The sequence below is a fragment of the Cyprinodon tularosa genome, unplaced genomic scaffold, assembly GCF_016077235.1.
Source record: "Cyprinodon tularosa strain WSP-4 unplaced genomic scaffold, ASM1607723v1 ctg1107, whole genome shotgun sequence".
Classification (NCBI taxonomy): domain Eukaryota; kingdom Metazoa; phylum Chordata; class Actinopteri; order Cyprinodontiformes; family Cyprinodontidae; genus Cyprinodon; species Cyprinodon tularosa.
This window is the reverse complement of record NW_024037902.1, coordinates 108,414-124,627: the sequence shown is the minus strand read 5'-3', so window position 1 is coordinate 124,627 and position 16,214 is coordinate 108,414.

Here is a 16,214-nt window from a genome sequence, read left to right as displayed (position 1 = left end):
CATCCCAATGTCGTTGTTGTAGATCCTGGTAGTGTGGATCAGTGAGTCGATGTCTCACTCACTCCTGGCATACAGCTTGATGTCATCCATGTAGAGGAGGTGATTGATGATTGTTCCGCTTCGGAATTGGTATCCGTAGCCAGTCTTTGTGATGATCTGGCTAAAACGCTTTACAGTATTTTTTTGTTTATATTTTAACTCTTGATTATTATGTTATTCTTATACATTTTTCTAAGGTCCACATTTGTGTGACCATTTTCAATAATCTTTCTGCTGCTGTAAATTTGCCCATTGTGGGACAATAAGGGGATTTTCTATTCTATTCTATAAAAGGGGTAGAAAGATATAAGTAAATCTAAACAATGTATGTGTAAAAATATATCGGCAAAATCTCAAATTTTCAACAACAAAAAATACTTAGTTAAGCATATTTTGCAAAACAGCACTAAAAAGATAAAAATCCTATCAGATTTATAATCCCCACTCTGCAGATATATTAGAATCTGTCCTTAAATTACAGCCAAACCCATTTACACAGTAACAGATAAACACCTTTAGATAAATGAAACATTACCGCCACATATCTGCCTCAATAACCATTAAAACAACTATTTTAATTCATCTCAGACGGAACTATTCACTGACTTGTATTATATTAAACTGAACTAGGTTTCTAGGTTTTCGAACAGAGCAATAGATGGCGTGGCTGTCAGTATGCCAACAACATGCAAAAGCGCAAATGTATGTTTACCGACGATTTACGAAAGAGTTTCCCCGCTTTCAGACCGGGTCGAGACAAATGGGATGCCTTGTGCACAGTGTGCAAAGCAGGCACATACACGCACCGGCCACTTTATTAGGTACACCTGTCCAACTGCTCGTTAACACTTAATTTCTAAGCAGCCAATGACATGGCAGCAACTCAGTGCATTTAGGCATGTAGACATGGTCAAGACAATCTCCTGCAGTTCAAACCGAGCATCAGTATGGGTAAGAAAGGTGATTTGAGTGACTTTGAACGTGGCATGATTGTTGGTGCCAGAAGGGCTGGTCTGAGTATTTCAGAAACTGCTGATCTCCTGGGATTTTCACTACAACCATCTCTAGGGTTTACAGAGAATGGTCCGAAAAAGAAAAAACATCCAGTGAGTGGCAGTTCTGTGGGCGGAAATGCCTTGTTGATGCCAGAGGTCAGAGGAGAATGGCCAGACTGGTTCGAGCTGATAGAAGGGCAACAGTGACTCAAATAACCACCCGTTACAACCAAGGTTGGAAGAAGAGCATCTCTGAACGCACAGTACGTCGAACTATGAGGCAGATGGGCTACAGCAGCAGAAGACCACACCGGGTGCCACTCCTTTCAGCTAAGAGCAGGAAACTGAGGCTACAATTTGCACAAACTCATCGAAATTAGACAATAGAAGATTGGAAAAATGTTGCCTGGTCTGATGAGTCCCGATTTCTGCTGCGACATTCGGATGGTAGGGTCAGAATTTGGCGTCTACAACATGAAAGCATGGATCCATCCTGCCTTTTATCAATGGTTCAGGCTGGTGGTGGTGGTGTCATGGTGTGGGGAATATTTTCTTGGCACTCTTTGGGCCCCTTGGTACCAATTGAGCATCGTTGCAACGCCACAGCCTACCTGAGTATTGTTGCTGACCATGCCCATCCCTTTATGACCACAATGTACCCAACTTCTGATGGCAACTTTCAGCAGGATAATGCACCATGTCATAAAGCTGGAATCATCTCAGACTCGTTTCTTGAACATGACAATGAGTTCACTGTACTCAAATGGCCTACACAGTCACCAGATCTCAATCCAATAGAGCATCTTTGGGATGTGGTGAAATGGGAGATTCGCATCATGGTTGTGCAACCAACAAATCTGCGGCAACTGTGTGATGCCATCATGTCAATATGGACCAAACTCCCTGAGGAATGCTTCCAGCACCTTGTTGAATCTATTCCACAAAGAATTGAGGCAGTTCTGAAGGCAAAAGGGGGTCCAACCCGTTACTAGCATGGGGTACCTAATAAAGTGGTCGGTGAGTGTATGTCTCGGTGTCCAATGGAGGTGCAAGGGATCTGAAAAGCCACCTGGACTCCGAAAGTAAAGATAGTCTATTGATATGTTTGTTTGTTTTTGGTACATTTTGAATAATTTTTGCTACACAAGAGGTATTTTTTGTTAATTAGCAAATTTGTTAATTTATTTTTTCCAATAGCCTACAGAACAGACATTATTTCGTTCATTGCTGAGGCTGAGTATCATCTGTTATTGGGAGTTGAGAGTTATTGTTAACTTGTATTGTTAAGTGAGGGATGTTTAGATGAGACATTATTTCTTTCATTGTGCTATTCATTCATTACAGGAATTTTTAAACATTTTTAATAAATACATTTTGAATTAAATTATCATTTGTTATTGGAGTTATTGCTGGTGACTTTTACTGAAAAGCATTTTTTAATAAATCAACTGTAAATTACATGTTATTGTAGGATTATGCAGGTCTATGTTAAGTGAGTGCATGCCACAGACATCTCTATGTCACCGCTCTAAGGTGTCCTGGTTTTCCCAAATAAAAATATGGTCACCCTAGCTTAGTAGCACTGGCTAGGCAAGACACAGTAAAAATACACGAATCCAGCACCTGGAACAAGAAAGCAACAGTTCTTCAGGAAGTGAGTCCAAAATCTTACAACGTCAAAACAGAAGATGGTCCAGTCCTCAGGAGAAATTGACGGAGCCTACTAAAAACACAAGATACCTGGCAAGAACAGACCGATGAAGATCCACTGGGAGATCCAGCCCCAACCGCAACAGATGATCCAGTGCGAGAAGATTACCAGAGAGCTGCAGCGACTGACTTACCATTGTTGAGAAGATCATCACGCACTGTCAAGGCACCTGACAGGCTGAAGCTATAAGGACTATGAGCTGTAACATTTGAGTTATGGTTTATGTAATTTCTGAAGTAATGTTAAGTTGAAAGGAAGAAGAAAAAAAAAGTTCATAGTCATATATGTGACATAATAATATACAGTTACAAACTCCTTATAATAAGTATAGAGATTGCTTGTAAAATAGTTACAGTAATGTGTAACATTTTTATCTCTAGAAAAAAGGGGGATTTGATGATAAGTTAAGGAGCTGCAGTTTTACCTCCTGCCACCAGATGGCCACAGAAATGATGTACCCCTAGGATGTGTTTCTGTGGGTTCCAAGTCATCAGTAGATGAAGAATGTATACTTCATGGTGTTCCTGACTCGTTACTGTACAAAATAAGTTTAGTAATGAACCAAAGTTTCTTTATCATATATATATATATATATATATATATATATATATATATATATATATATATATATATATATATATACATACACATATATATACACATATATATACACATACATACATATATATTAGGGGTGGAACGGTTCACAAAATCCACGGTTCGTTTCGGTATATGTTGATTGTTAGCCTGACCTGTTGGTAGGGTGGCCATTTCTATAGCACCAAAAAGAAGGACGTTGTGCGGAACATCAATAAATTACTAAGGTGTACATAAGAATCGGGTAAAGTCAATTTTTGTAGTACAATTCTTTCTTTCTAATAGCTAATTTCTAATTATTTCTTTCTAATAGCATTAAAAGAGCATTAATTTAGAGTTCCTCATTCCTGTATAAACCCTGTAAACGTTTAATTTAATATGACATATAAAAAAAAAATCCCCATCATCATCCAGCAGATGTTCAGTTTCTGCCCAAATATTTTCTTTCTGTTGGGGATTTTTGTAACAGGAATAACTAGGATCATCCATAGTTTGTATGAACTCTGTTCTCTGCTTCCAAACTCATCATCTCTTAATCCATTCCTGCAATAAGAATTTTCTTTTAAAGTTGTGAGATTCGCTCTAGAATCTCAACACTTCTTCCTGGTCTGTTGAAGAACCAATAGTCTGCCTTTTATTTATTTAGTTCATTGCTCTTAGTTTTTTGGAATATATAGGAACTATGCTCTAATTTCTAGATACCGATCTGTTTTTACTATAATTGAATTTGACAAACCGGGTCTTCTCTACATTCTTTTTCCTGCTTGGTACGATTGCAAATGCGGGTTTTGATCTGGACAGACCGGAGCGGAGCAAAAAATAGCTCAGCTCCGTATTTTGACGGTGAGGGACGGAGAAGACATACGTGGACAAAGACGTGTGGAGGAGTAGTGCAGGATGTGGAACAGGTCTCTTTGATTTACATCCCAGACAAGTACTCCGCATGACCTACTTGAGCGGAGTGGAGCACTGACGGAGTATGTGGAATCTGGGGGTAAAGGAGGAGAAATAAACATCCGGCTGGATGCGGCCTCGGACGCCGGACAGTGCAATGAAAATCCGGACTGGTCTTGTTGCTGTTAGAATAAACAAAACGTGTTGCACAATGCTTGCACGCTGTTCTTTCCGCCGTCATCGTAGGTCCCTCTAAATGCAAAGTGGTCCCATACTGCAGACCTATAAAGTGCTGCTGGGGCGTCTTCCAAATCCTGTTCTTTCCCACTCGCCATACCCACACAACGCTTCGCCTATGAGAAAAAGGAGCAGCGCATGAACCGAACACAATACACGCGAACAGAACCGAACGGATCGGACGGTTTTCATAAACCGTTCCATCCCTAATCTATATATATATATATATATATATATATATATATATATATATATATATATATATATATATATATATATATGTTTAATAAGATGTTTATTGCCCTCCCCTGTAGGGGTGGTAAAATATCTTATTTAATCAGATATTATTTCAGCTGTTATATACTGTTTATGACACACAGTCCCACTAACTGTGTGTTAGAACAATAGATGAAAGAGTGATTCGAGCTCTAATCATGGTCAAACAGTTATTTCTGCACATGCATGGAATAAATTCACCACAATTTCTGTTCAAAATATAAGAGTTTATTAACAAAAATCATTCAGCGCCAAGTCAAACGTATTTCAGTTTAACACTCTCAACTAAGACTAGTAAAACTCAACTAAACTAAACTAACTACTATGTACAAAGAGGAAGGGGAAAACGGTTGAAAAACATATTACAGTTTAAGATGGATTCTGTGTTTGAAACCAAAGTTTATCTGGAAGAATTTGGGATCTGATCAAATGAGCTTTTCACTAATTTTAAAGAAATTGGAATGTTTTCAGACCAATTCACAATGCAAATCCATGAGGTGAATAAAACATTATTTGGCCAAATAATGTTTTATTGAATGATTTGCTTAATCAAGAACCAATAACCTTTAGATAAATGATTCTTTACCCTCTTTGAAATAGCTAGCAGCGAATAGACATCAGGATTCCACTAAATGACTCTTGGTCATACTTGTTAATTGAAATGTAATGAGCATCTGAGGAACACATGAACACTAATGTTATATCAGTGTTTAAATCCTTAGTGAATAAAGCTTGTCTAAGCTTTAGCAACAGCTCAACACATATTCCTGTAGCATAGCGTAGCATGCAGTCTATTCTTTAGCGTTGTCTTTACTCAGCAGTAAACACACGATATGATTAGCATCATCAAAAGACACATTGCTTGTTCTGTCCCTAATCATGCCAGACCTGCAAACCTTTTTTCCTGTCCGTTCGGAAAGCTTGAGTTTCATCCAGTTTTGCAGCTCTGCAGTCAGGGACTCTTTGTCTCAGTCTCACAGCAGGGGTCCCCTCAGTCTCTCCCCCCCGGCAAGGTCTTCATCCAGTTTGGCTCTACAGTAAAAGTTCTGAAACTCAAGAGAGATGTGTTGCAAAAGGTCTATTTGCAGCAGTTTGGTTCTGCAAGGATCTGACTTATCCGTGATGGTTCTGGGGATCGTGTTCCCCTGGAGCCTGCATCTCCACTGTGGGCCACAGTGGGCCCCAGCTTTGAGCGCAGGAGCAGAAGGGACCAGGAGAGAGGTGCTGCAGCAGAAGAGCAAAAATGGAAGAAAGAGGCAGTATCCTGTGTGCTCTGTGGTTTTCTCTGTCCTCACAGGGAGGGGGGTATGTTTTCACACCTCTGCTGGTTTCTATGTGACTGCTTGTGACTGCTTTGGCTGAAAAAGGGGGGGCTGCTGAAGTCCCCCAGCTGTTATTCACCAAAGCTGCGTTTTCTTCTCTGGTCATCCTATCAGGATGAAATATGGATATATTCGTCTGGTGGGTTACATATATACATATGTAACCCACCATTAGTCAGAGACTTATTTTTTCAGGTCCACTTCCTGTGTTGCCCTTATTAGTTAGCTTCTTGCATACAGTTCAGGATCCTCACCTGTTTCCACGGTGATTGTGGCTTGCTGCTAGTGTCTTCTCCACATATTCATCTGAAATCTATTGATTTCATTGCTGGGTGAGTTGATTTGATACATTTTTCTTTTTCCTTGTGGTATTTCTGTCCGATTGCTCATTAGAGCATTGTTATATTAGAATCATTGGGATTGTTTACCTGGACCATTGCTGGGATTCTGCCATAGCTTATTCTGGCTAAGTACACCCCATTCTCTTTGAAATGGTAACTGAATTTTGTGCGTGTTTGACACGTTTACCTTTATTCCGAAGCAGTGTTTAAAAGAAGATTGATCTGAACAGTGTAGCTACACATTAGTTGATATTGCGTATTATTTATATTTATTCTTTCCTTTCTCTCACTCTGCTTGAGTATTTGACCATTAATTTGTTTTATTTTGAAAGTGCAGTTTAACTTTAACTTTCAATTTATTAAGCGTGAAATATGATATTTTTAGGTTATACTTTATTTGAATTATGGTTAATTTAACTTGATTAGAAATATAATTATTGCATTTAGTATGCATAAATTAAATGCTTGAATTTCATCATTGTTTCCTTTGTATTATATTTGCATTTAATTGTTTTTGATAAAACTATGGAACACCTCCAAATGACACAAAATTAATATGGGTGAGTAGAACATGATGTAATAACGTAAAATCAAGGGGCCAATGGAAAAAAAATAGTGTTCCCCTTTAAACTTTGAACATCACTCAGACTTTGAACAGACTCCTAAACCCCTCTTCTCCTTTTATTTCTTTATTTCACTTATTTTCAGTAAAGTTCAGTGTTTGGCTTAGATATGTCATGAATCACTGTTTGTGTGGAGGACCCAGACGCAGAGACCTTGGGCCTGTTTCAGAAAGGAGGTTAAGTGAAAACTCTGAGTTTGTTAACCCTGAAATGAGGGAAACTCTGGGTTTTCTGTTTCAGAAAGGGAGGTAAGTTAAACCTGAGAAAGCAGAGTAAGTCAATCCCGTTTCTGAAAGAGAGGTAACTTATACTCAGAGTCAGTTACCATGGCAATTTACTCTGTGAACCTAACCTGGTCGGGAGCAGGTTTTCTTCAGAAAATCCAGAGTTTATTTTGGTCTCCTCCCCTTTTTTAAAGAGGAAGTGGTGTTTAAACACCTCATTGATTCTTTGGGGACATACAGTATTCATTGCACACATTTCAGTCACGTAGAGCGCATCAAAGGGAATGAAATGGCATGTCCTTTTATGGATGATCCTGTTTGTAAAGCCAGGTAGCTACTCTACTCCCATGATGTGCTCAAGGCTTACCTGCTTGAAGTATGTTTTTATATTTCATTTTCAGCTGCTGCCATGTTCTTTTGATGCCTGCAAGATTGCACCTGTCCATGAAAACTAAATTAGGTTTAATAAAATACTGTTCTTCCAGTTTCACCTCTGATATTATAACAGTTGGGTAAGTTACTCTAAAATAGTTCTTAATTACTAACTACAAATTTTATCTTCAACAAGTCTAATTAGATTAATGTAATAATTACTGTCTCTAGAAAGTATTGGTTTACTTACTAATTTGTTTTACTTACTTATTAATTACTTTCTTAATCCCAAATCAACCTCAACCACTTGAACAATACAAGGAGAGACAAGAAACTGCACTTCTAATGCTTTCAAATAAACAATATTCAATTGCATGAATTCATCTTAAATTGACCAAAGTGTGTAACTAGAGGGAGAAAGTTCAAATCAAAATATACCTTTTAAAAATTTGATATTAAATCCACTATTTTTTTTAGTCTTTAATTTAATTACAGTATTTATATGACTTAAGTAACTTAATTCATTACACCCAACACTGTATAAATGTAATTAAAATGTAAACTTACGCATTGACTCTAGCAGCTATTTTCACCCAAGCTAACTCTCTCTCCTTCGCCGCTGCAGCCGTGTTGCTTTTTTTTTTTAATACATGTTCAAATTCTGCATATGCTTGCATAAGCACATCCAGTTCTGCTGGTGAGAAATATGCACACCTTTTTTTGTCTGAGGCTGTTGCCATGGTGACTCGTAATATCTGTGCTCCATTGATAATGGCTTTTTATAGTTGTGGTGCACGCGCGTAACTAAGAGTCAGTCAATTTAGAGTTGATTGAACTAACTCATTTCAGCTGTTCTGAAACCCAAAACTCAGAGTTTCCAATCTCAGGATAAGTCAACTCAGAGTTCAAGTTTTAACTCAGAGTTGGTTGAACTTCCTTATTGAAACAGGCCCCAGTAGGCAGAGGTGAATTAAGACTGTTTATTCAGGTTCACAGGTCCAGAAGCAGGAATCAGAGTCCAACTGAAAATTACAAACGTACCAGAACCAAGGAGACATCAGGGATTAACCAAACCAGAAGCCAGGGAGAGACGTGGAACACAGATAGAAGTTTAGACGGGATGTTCGACGAGGATCCAGCAAACAGGAACTGAACAGGGAGGGCTTTTAAAGGGGACAGAGACAGAGAGAGAGCTGACGAGGAAATTGGCAGCAGGTGCTTGGCAGGACAGAGAAACAGAGGAAGGGAGGACACAAGAGGGCAGCAGAGGACAACAAATGGATAGCTAAGGAAAACAGGAACAATCAGACCAGGACCATGACAGTACCCCCCACCTAAGGGCGGATCCCAGACGCCCTAAAATGTCCAGGAACTAAAAACAACCCACCCAGGGTGGGCGGTGGGGGAACCAGGCACAAAAACAGAACAGAGTCCAAAAATCAAAACAACCCACCCAGGGTGGGCGAGGGCAACAAAAAGTCTCTGAAGGCCGGCTGTGGGGCCGGAGCTGAGAGAGACGCTCTGGAGGCCGGCGTCTCCAATGCAGCAGGAACCTAGGAGGAGGACGCCGCCTCTGCCTCAGCAGGATGCGGCGAGGAGGACGCCGCCTCTGCCTCAGCAGGATGCGCCGAGGAGGACGCCGCCTCTGCCTCAGCAGGATGTGCCGAGGAGGACGCCGCCTCCGCTTCAGCAGGATGCGCCGAGGAGGACACTGCGGCTCAGGAACAGGTTCAGACGAGGCCGCCCACTGCGGCTCAGGAACAGGTTCAGACGAGGCCGCCCACTGCGGCTCAGGAACAGGATCAGACGAGGCCGGGGCCGCCCACTGCGGCTCAGGAACAGGATCAGACGAGGCCGGGGCCGCCCACTGCGGCTCAGGAACAGGATCAGACGAGGCCGGGGCCGCCCACTGCGGCTCAGGAACAGGTTCAGACGAGGCCGCCCACTGCGGCTCAGGAACAGGATCAGACGAGGCCGCCCACTGCGGCTCAGGAACAGGATCAGACGAGGCCGGGGCCGCCCACTGCGGCTCAGGAACAGGATCAGACGATGCCGCCCACTGCGGCTCAGGAACAGGTTCAGACGAGGCCGGGGCCGCCCACTGCGGCTCAGGAACAGGTTCAGACGAGGCCGGGGCCGCCCACTGCGGCTCAGGAACAGGTTCAGACGAGGCCGGGGCCGCCCACTGCGGCTCAGGAACAGGTTCAGACGAGGCCGGGGCCGCCCACTGCGGCTCAGGAACAGGTTCAGACGAGGCCGGGGCCGCCCACTGCGGCTCAGGAACAGGTTCAGACGAGGCCGGGGCCGCCCACTGCGGCTCAGGAACAGGTTCAGACGAGGCCGGGGCCGCCCACTGCGGCTCAGGAACAGGTTCAGACGAGGCCGGGGCCGCCCACTGCGGCTCAGGAACAGGATCAGACGAGGCCGCCCACTGCGGCCCAGGAACAGGATCAGACGAGGCCGGGGCCGCCCACTGCGGCTCAGGAACAGGATCAGACGAGGCCGCCCTCTGCGGCTCAGGAACAGGTTCAGACGAGGCCGGGGCCGCCCACTGCGGCTCAGGAACAGGTTCAGACGAGGCCGGGGCCGCCCACTGCGGCTCAGGAACAGGATCAGGCTCGGACGGGGCCGCCCACTGCGGCTCAGGAACAGGATCAGGCTCGGACGGGGCCGCCCACTGCGGCTCAGGAACAGCCTCCGAAGGGGCCGCCCACTGCGGCTCAGGAACAACCTCCGAAGGGGCCGCCCACTGCGGCTCAGGAACAGCCTCCGAAGGGGCCGCCCACTGCGGCACAGGAACCACCATGGAGGGGGCCTTGAAGGCTTGGGGCGCCCGCTGAGGTGCCTTGGAGGCCTGGAGCGCTCGCTTAGGGGCCTTGGAGGCGTGAAGCGCTCGCAGAGGGGCCTTGGAGGCTTGGAGCCCCCGTCGAGGGGCTCTTGGAGCTGATGGCGGTGGCAGGAACAAAAAAAAAATCTTCTCTCTCCCCATAAAAAAAGCTCCAAAGGTCTGATTCCTGTATATGGGGAGGGCTGAGGAGTTCACATGCCTGGTTCTCTGCTGGGTCCATGTTGTGGCTGGAACCTTCTGTCATGAATCACTGTTTGTGTGGAGGACCCAGACGCAGAGACCAGTAGGCAGAGGTGAATTAAGACTGTTTATTCAGGTTCACAGGTCCAGAAGCAGGAATCAGAGTCCAACTGAAAATTACAAACGTACCAGAACCAAGGAGACATCAGGGATTAACCAAACCAGAAGCCAGGGAGAGACGTGGAACACAGATAGAAGTTTAGACGGGATGTTTGACGAGGATCCAGCAAACAGGAACTGAACAGGGAGGGCTTTTAAAGGGGACAGAGACAGAGAGAGAGCTGACGAGGAAATTGGCAGCAGGTGCTTGGCAGGACAGAGAAACAGAGGAAGGGAGGACACAAGAGGGCAGCAGAGGACAACAAATGGATAACAAAGGAAAACAGGAACAATCAGACCAGGACCATGACAAGATATTAGATATAATACTGTGTGATTGTAGCTAATAAAGGTACCGCTGTATTTTAGCTCATAGTCTTTTGTTTTCATTTTACACAGTGAACGATGTATCACTCAGGCTGGATTCACTCTTCTTTCAGTAGCATCTGAATGAACAGAGGCACATTTATTTGGTTGGTGATTAATAATGCTGCTAAGAGCCAAAGCCTAAATTACTAAACTGGTGAAAGACAACTGGATTTTTAACAGCCGATTCAGAAGTCCAACCTTTTAGGAAAGAGGCTAAAACCCTGGTCAGTAAGCAAGTTAGTTATAATCATTCAGCTGATCATAAATAACTAGATTTACCCTTGAATATAATGACATATTAATTAACTAACTTCCAGTTCTAGTTTTTTAATAGTTTCATAATCTTCTGGTAAGCTAAGTGGCACAACAATACCAAAGTAACACCTTTCCATAATATATTATCTCTGGCAAATACAGAGTTACAGACAAAACCTTGGTGTAAAGTAGTTTAGTTGAGGATCAGATAAGTGAAGGAAAAAAACAGCTTCAGCCACCAGTTCCAGATTTCTCTTGTATTTTATTCAGCACTTTTCACTCTGACAACCATTCCTGAGCTTCTTCTTCTTCTTTGTTAGATTGGCAAACAACTTATAGGTGTATACCATCACCTACTTTACATGAGTGTGTAGCTCTATAGTTGCACCTACTATATTCTATTTTTTATTTTTGTGTTATGTAAAAATAAAAACAGTGCTTTATTAATAACCAAATTTCCCTTCCCATCTCCATCTATCCCTAAAATTCCTTTAATACTCCATTCTCTCCCCTTTTCCATAATTACTTTCCTCATCTTCTCTCTTTCAGTTGCATATTTAATGCAATCCATCAAAACATGATCAACATTTTCTTTTCTTTCACAACCCTCACATAAATCATCATTTCTCTTCCCCAGTACAAACAAAACTCATTCAAGTAGATCAGATCCAGATTTATTTCTTCCCTTCTGCTTCTTTCTCCATAATTTTTGACAATTACTGATTTTTTAACCCTATATAATCCTCTTTCTTTCTCGTCTTCATCCGGCTATTTTTATTTTTCAACATAATTCTGTTTTTCTTGTTAATTATTGATTTACCTTCCCCTTTCCCAAACGGAATATGGTCTATATTCTGCTTTCCTAAAGCCTTTTAGCTATCTTGTCTAATATTTCATTTCCTCTCACCCCTTCGTGTGCTTGAATCCAACAGAACTGAACATCTATTCCATATCTAAATAATCTAAACAAACTCAGATGAATTTCTAGTACAAGGTCTTTCCTATTATTTCCTTCTGAATGAATGTTTTCTATTGCAGCTTTAGAATCTGTGCAAATCACCACCCTGTCCGGTCTGACCTCCTCCACCCACTGGAAACTAATAATTGCTACCATTTCTGCTCTCTATATAGATAAAAGGTCTGTTAATATTTTACATATATGAAACTCTGGAATGAATATCTCTATTCCCACATTCCGCGTTGAATTTTTAATGAACCATCTGTGTAAATTTTTAAATAACTATAATACAATTGTCTAATATATATGCTGGTTTTAAACCCAACTTCATTACAGGTGCTGGTCATAAAATTAGAATATCATGAAAAAGTAGATTGATTTCAGTAATTCCATTTAAAAAGTGAAACTTGTATATTATATTCATACATTACATACAAACTCATATATTTCAGATGTTTATTTTGTTTAATTTTGATGATTACAAATGACAACAAATGAAAATCTCAAATTCATCATATCAGAAAATTAGAATATTACTGAAGACCAATAAAAACAAAGGATTTATAGAAATGTTGGCCAACTGAAAAGTATGAACATGAAAAGTATGAGCATGTACAGCACTCAGTATTTAGTTGGGCCTCCTTTGGCCTGTATTACTGCAGCAATGCGGCGTGGCATGGAGTCGATCAGTCTGTGGCACTGCTCAGGTGTTATGATAGCCCAGGTTGCTCTAATAGTGGCTTTTAGCTCTTCTGAATTGTTGGGTCTGGTGTATTGCATCTTCTTCTTCACAATACCCCATAGATTTTCTATGGGGTTAAGGTCAGGAGAGTTTGCTGGCCAATTAAGAACAGGGATACCATGGTCCTTCAACCAGGTACTGGTAGCTTTGGCACTGTGTGCAGGTGCCAAGTCCTGTTGGAAAATGAAATCTGCATCTCCAAAAAGTTGGTCAGCTGCAGGAAGCATGAAGTGCTCTAAAACTTCCTGGTATGTGGCTGCGTTGACCCTGGACCTCAGAAAACACAATGGACCAACACCAGCAGATGACATGGCACCCCAAACCATCACTGACTGTGGAAACTTTACACTGGACTTCAAGCAACGTGGATGAAGTGCCTCTCTTCTTTTCCTCCAGACTCTGGGACCTTGATTTCCAAAGGAAATGCAAAATTTACTTTCATCAGAGAACATGACTTTGGACCACTCACCAGCAGTCCAGTCCTGTTTCTCTTTAGACGCTTCTGACGCTGTCTGTGGTTCAAGAGTGGCTTGACACAAGGAATGCGACAGCAGAAACCCATGTCTTTCATACGTCTGTGTGTGGTGGTTCTTGAAGCACTCACTCCAGCTGCAGTCCACTCTTTGTGAATCTCCCCCACATTTTTGAATGGGTTTTGTTTCACAATCCTCTCCAGGGTGCGGTTATCTCTCTTGCTTGTACACTTTTTTCGACCACATCTTTTCCTTCCCTTCGCCTCTCTATTAATGTGCTTGGACACTGAGCTCTGTGAACAGCCAGCCTCTTTAGCGATGACCTTTTGTGTCTTGCCCTCCTTGTGCAAGGTGTCGATGGTCGTCTTTTGGACAACTGTCAAGTCAGCAGTCTTCCCCATGATTGTGTAGCCTATAGAACTAGACTGAAAGACCATTTAAAGGCTTTTGCAGGTGGTTTGAGTTAATTAGCTGATTAGAGTGTGGCACCAGGGGCCATCAATTTTGAACCTTTTCACAATATTCTAATTTTCTGATATGATGAATTTGAGATTTTCATTTGTTGTCATTTGTAATCATCAAAATTAAACAAAATAAACATCTGAAATATATGAGTTTGTATGTAATGTATGAATATAATATACAAGTTTCACTTTTTAAATGGAATTACTGAAATCAATCTACTTTTTCATGATATTCTAATTTTATGACCAGCACCTGTATGTTTCCATTCTCTTTTCATTTAATATATTTTCAAGTCAACTTTTGTTTCTGGAAACAACCATGGTGGCTCAGCACTGAATGGGTTATTTTTAGAAAATTTCTTATCATCCAACTCATATTTTTGCCCATTCATTCACAGTCCAGCCAAAGCCCTTTCTTGTAAATTTGGAATATTCCCATCAGTTCTTAATAATGCTGCTGCTGGGTTTCCTTCACTACTTCTTTTAATTCTGATCCAATATGAAAGTGATATTTTGACCCGTCTCATTCCCAAAGGAGTTTCTTCAGCCTCTATTAAAAGAGCATTAATGGGAGTAGTATTAGTTGCTCCAGTAGCTATACATAATGCCCTATATTGCAATTTATCTGCTATTTGGAAAGATGTTTTTGCTGCTGCTCCATATAAACCATACAGCCATATTCTATTGCTAATCGCAGAAGTGCCCTATAGATATTCCATAGTGACTGCTCACCAGCCTCCCAATCATTCCCAGCCACAGCTTTCATGACGTTTATTACTTTCTTACAGTGTGTTTCTAACTGCTTAATATGCCATTTCCATGTATATGAACTATCTAACCATAATCCTAAATATTTGAATTTTGCCGCTCTTTTAATAGATTGATCATACAATTTTATTTCTCCTATATATCAATATTTCTTTTATTACTGAAAATCATATAACAGGATTTACTTACTGACAATTTGAGTCCCCATTCATTTGACCATTTTTCTATTTTATTAACTTCTCTCTTTATATTTTTAACTACATACGAGACATTCCTCCCCTCGACCATATGGCTCCATCATCAGCATAAAGTACTGATTTAATGCATTCATCTAGATTTCAGAATATATCATTATTCATCCATTACCTGTTTAGTGCACTCATTTACATTTCTTTTTAATGTCACTAAATGACTTTTTTGTTCACATACTGTTTTAAAAATGTCCCATTTAGCTTTATTAAAGCACCATCTGGTTATATGAGTTTATCTTGTCTTAATAAATCATGTTTAATGATTGAGCTAACAGGATAATGATCACTTCCTATTGTGGACTCACACCCCGTTCACACAAGCTAACAATCCAACTGGATACTAATGTTAAATCAAGACATGATACAGTTCCTTTATGTATGTTAATTTTTGTTCCCTGACCTTTATTAAGGGACACCTGTGACCTTAGACCGCGCTGAAGTTAGTTTTACGGTGGATATTGGACAGACATTTAAACCGCTTCTTCCTCCGTTTAATTCTCTTCTTCCCTACGGGAAAACCTCTCCTTTGCCCCGGGTACACTGCGATCGGAGGAAGCCGATTAAGATTTCATATTAAAACTAAATGGTGTATCTCCTTAAACCAGTCTAGTACCATGATTTCTTATAGATTTTTTTGTCAATCCATCACAAAAACTGGAACATATTCAGCAAAACTGCCAATATCTACACATAGATACCTGGAAGCTATTGAGCAAAAATGCTAATATTTCTATATATAAATTAATAAAAAAAAAGATTAAAAGTTTAAAATGTAAAATAAAGGTGTAACTTTTGAACATGATTGAGTATTCTGATCCAGCACTGATTTTGAGTCAATTGATCATATTACCTTGAAGCTATTGAGCAAAAATGCTAATATTTCTATATATAAATTAATAAAAAAAAAGATTAAAAGTTTAAAATGTAAAATAAAGGTGTAACTTTTGAACATGATGGAGTATTCTGATCCAGCACTGATTTTGAGTCAATTGATCATATTACCTTGAAGCTATTGAGCAAAAATGCTAATATTTCTATATATATATATATATATATATATAAAAAAAATAAATACATATATTAAAAGCTTAAAATGTAAAAATAAAAGGCGTAACT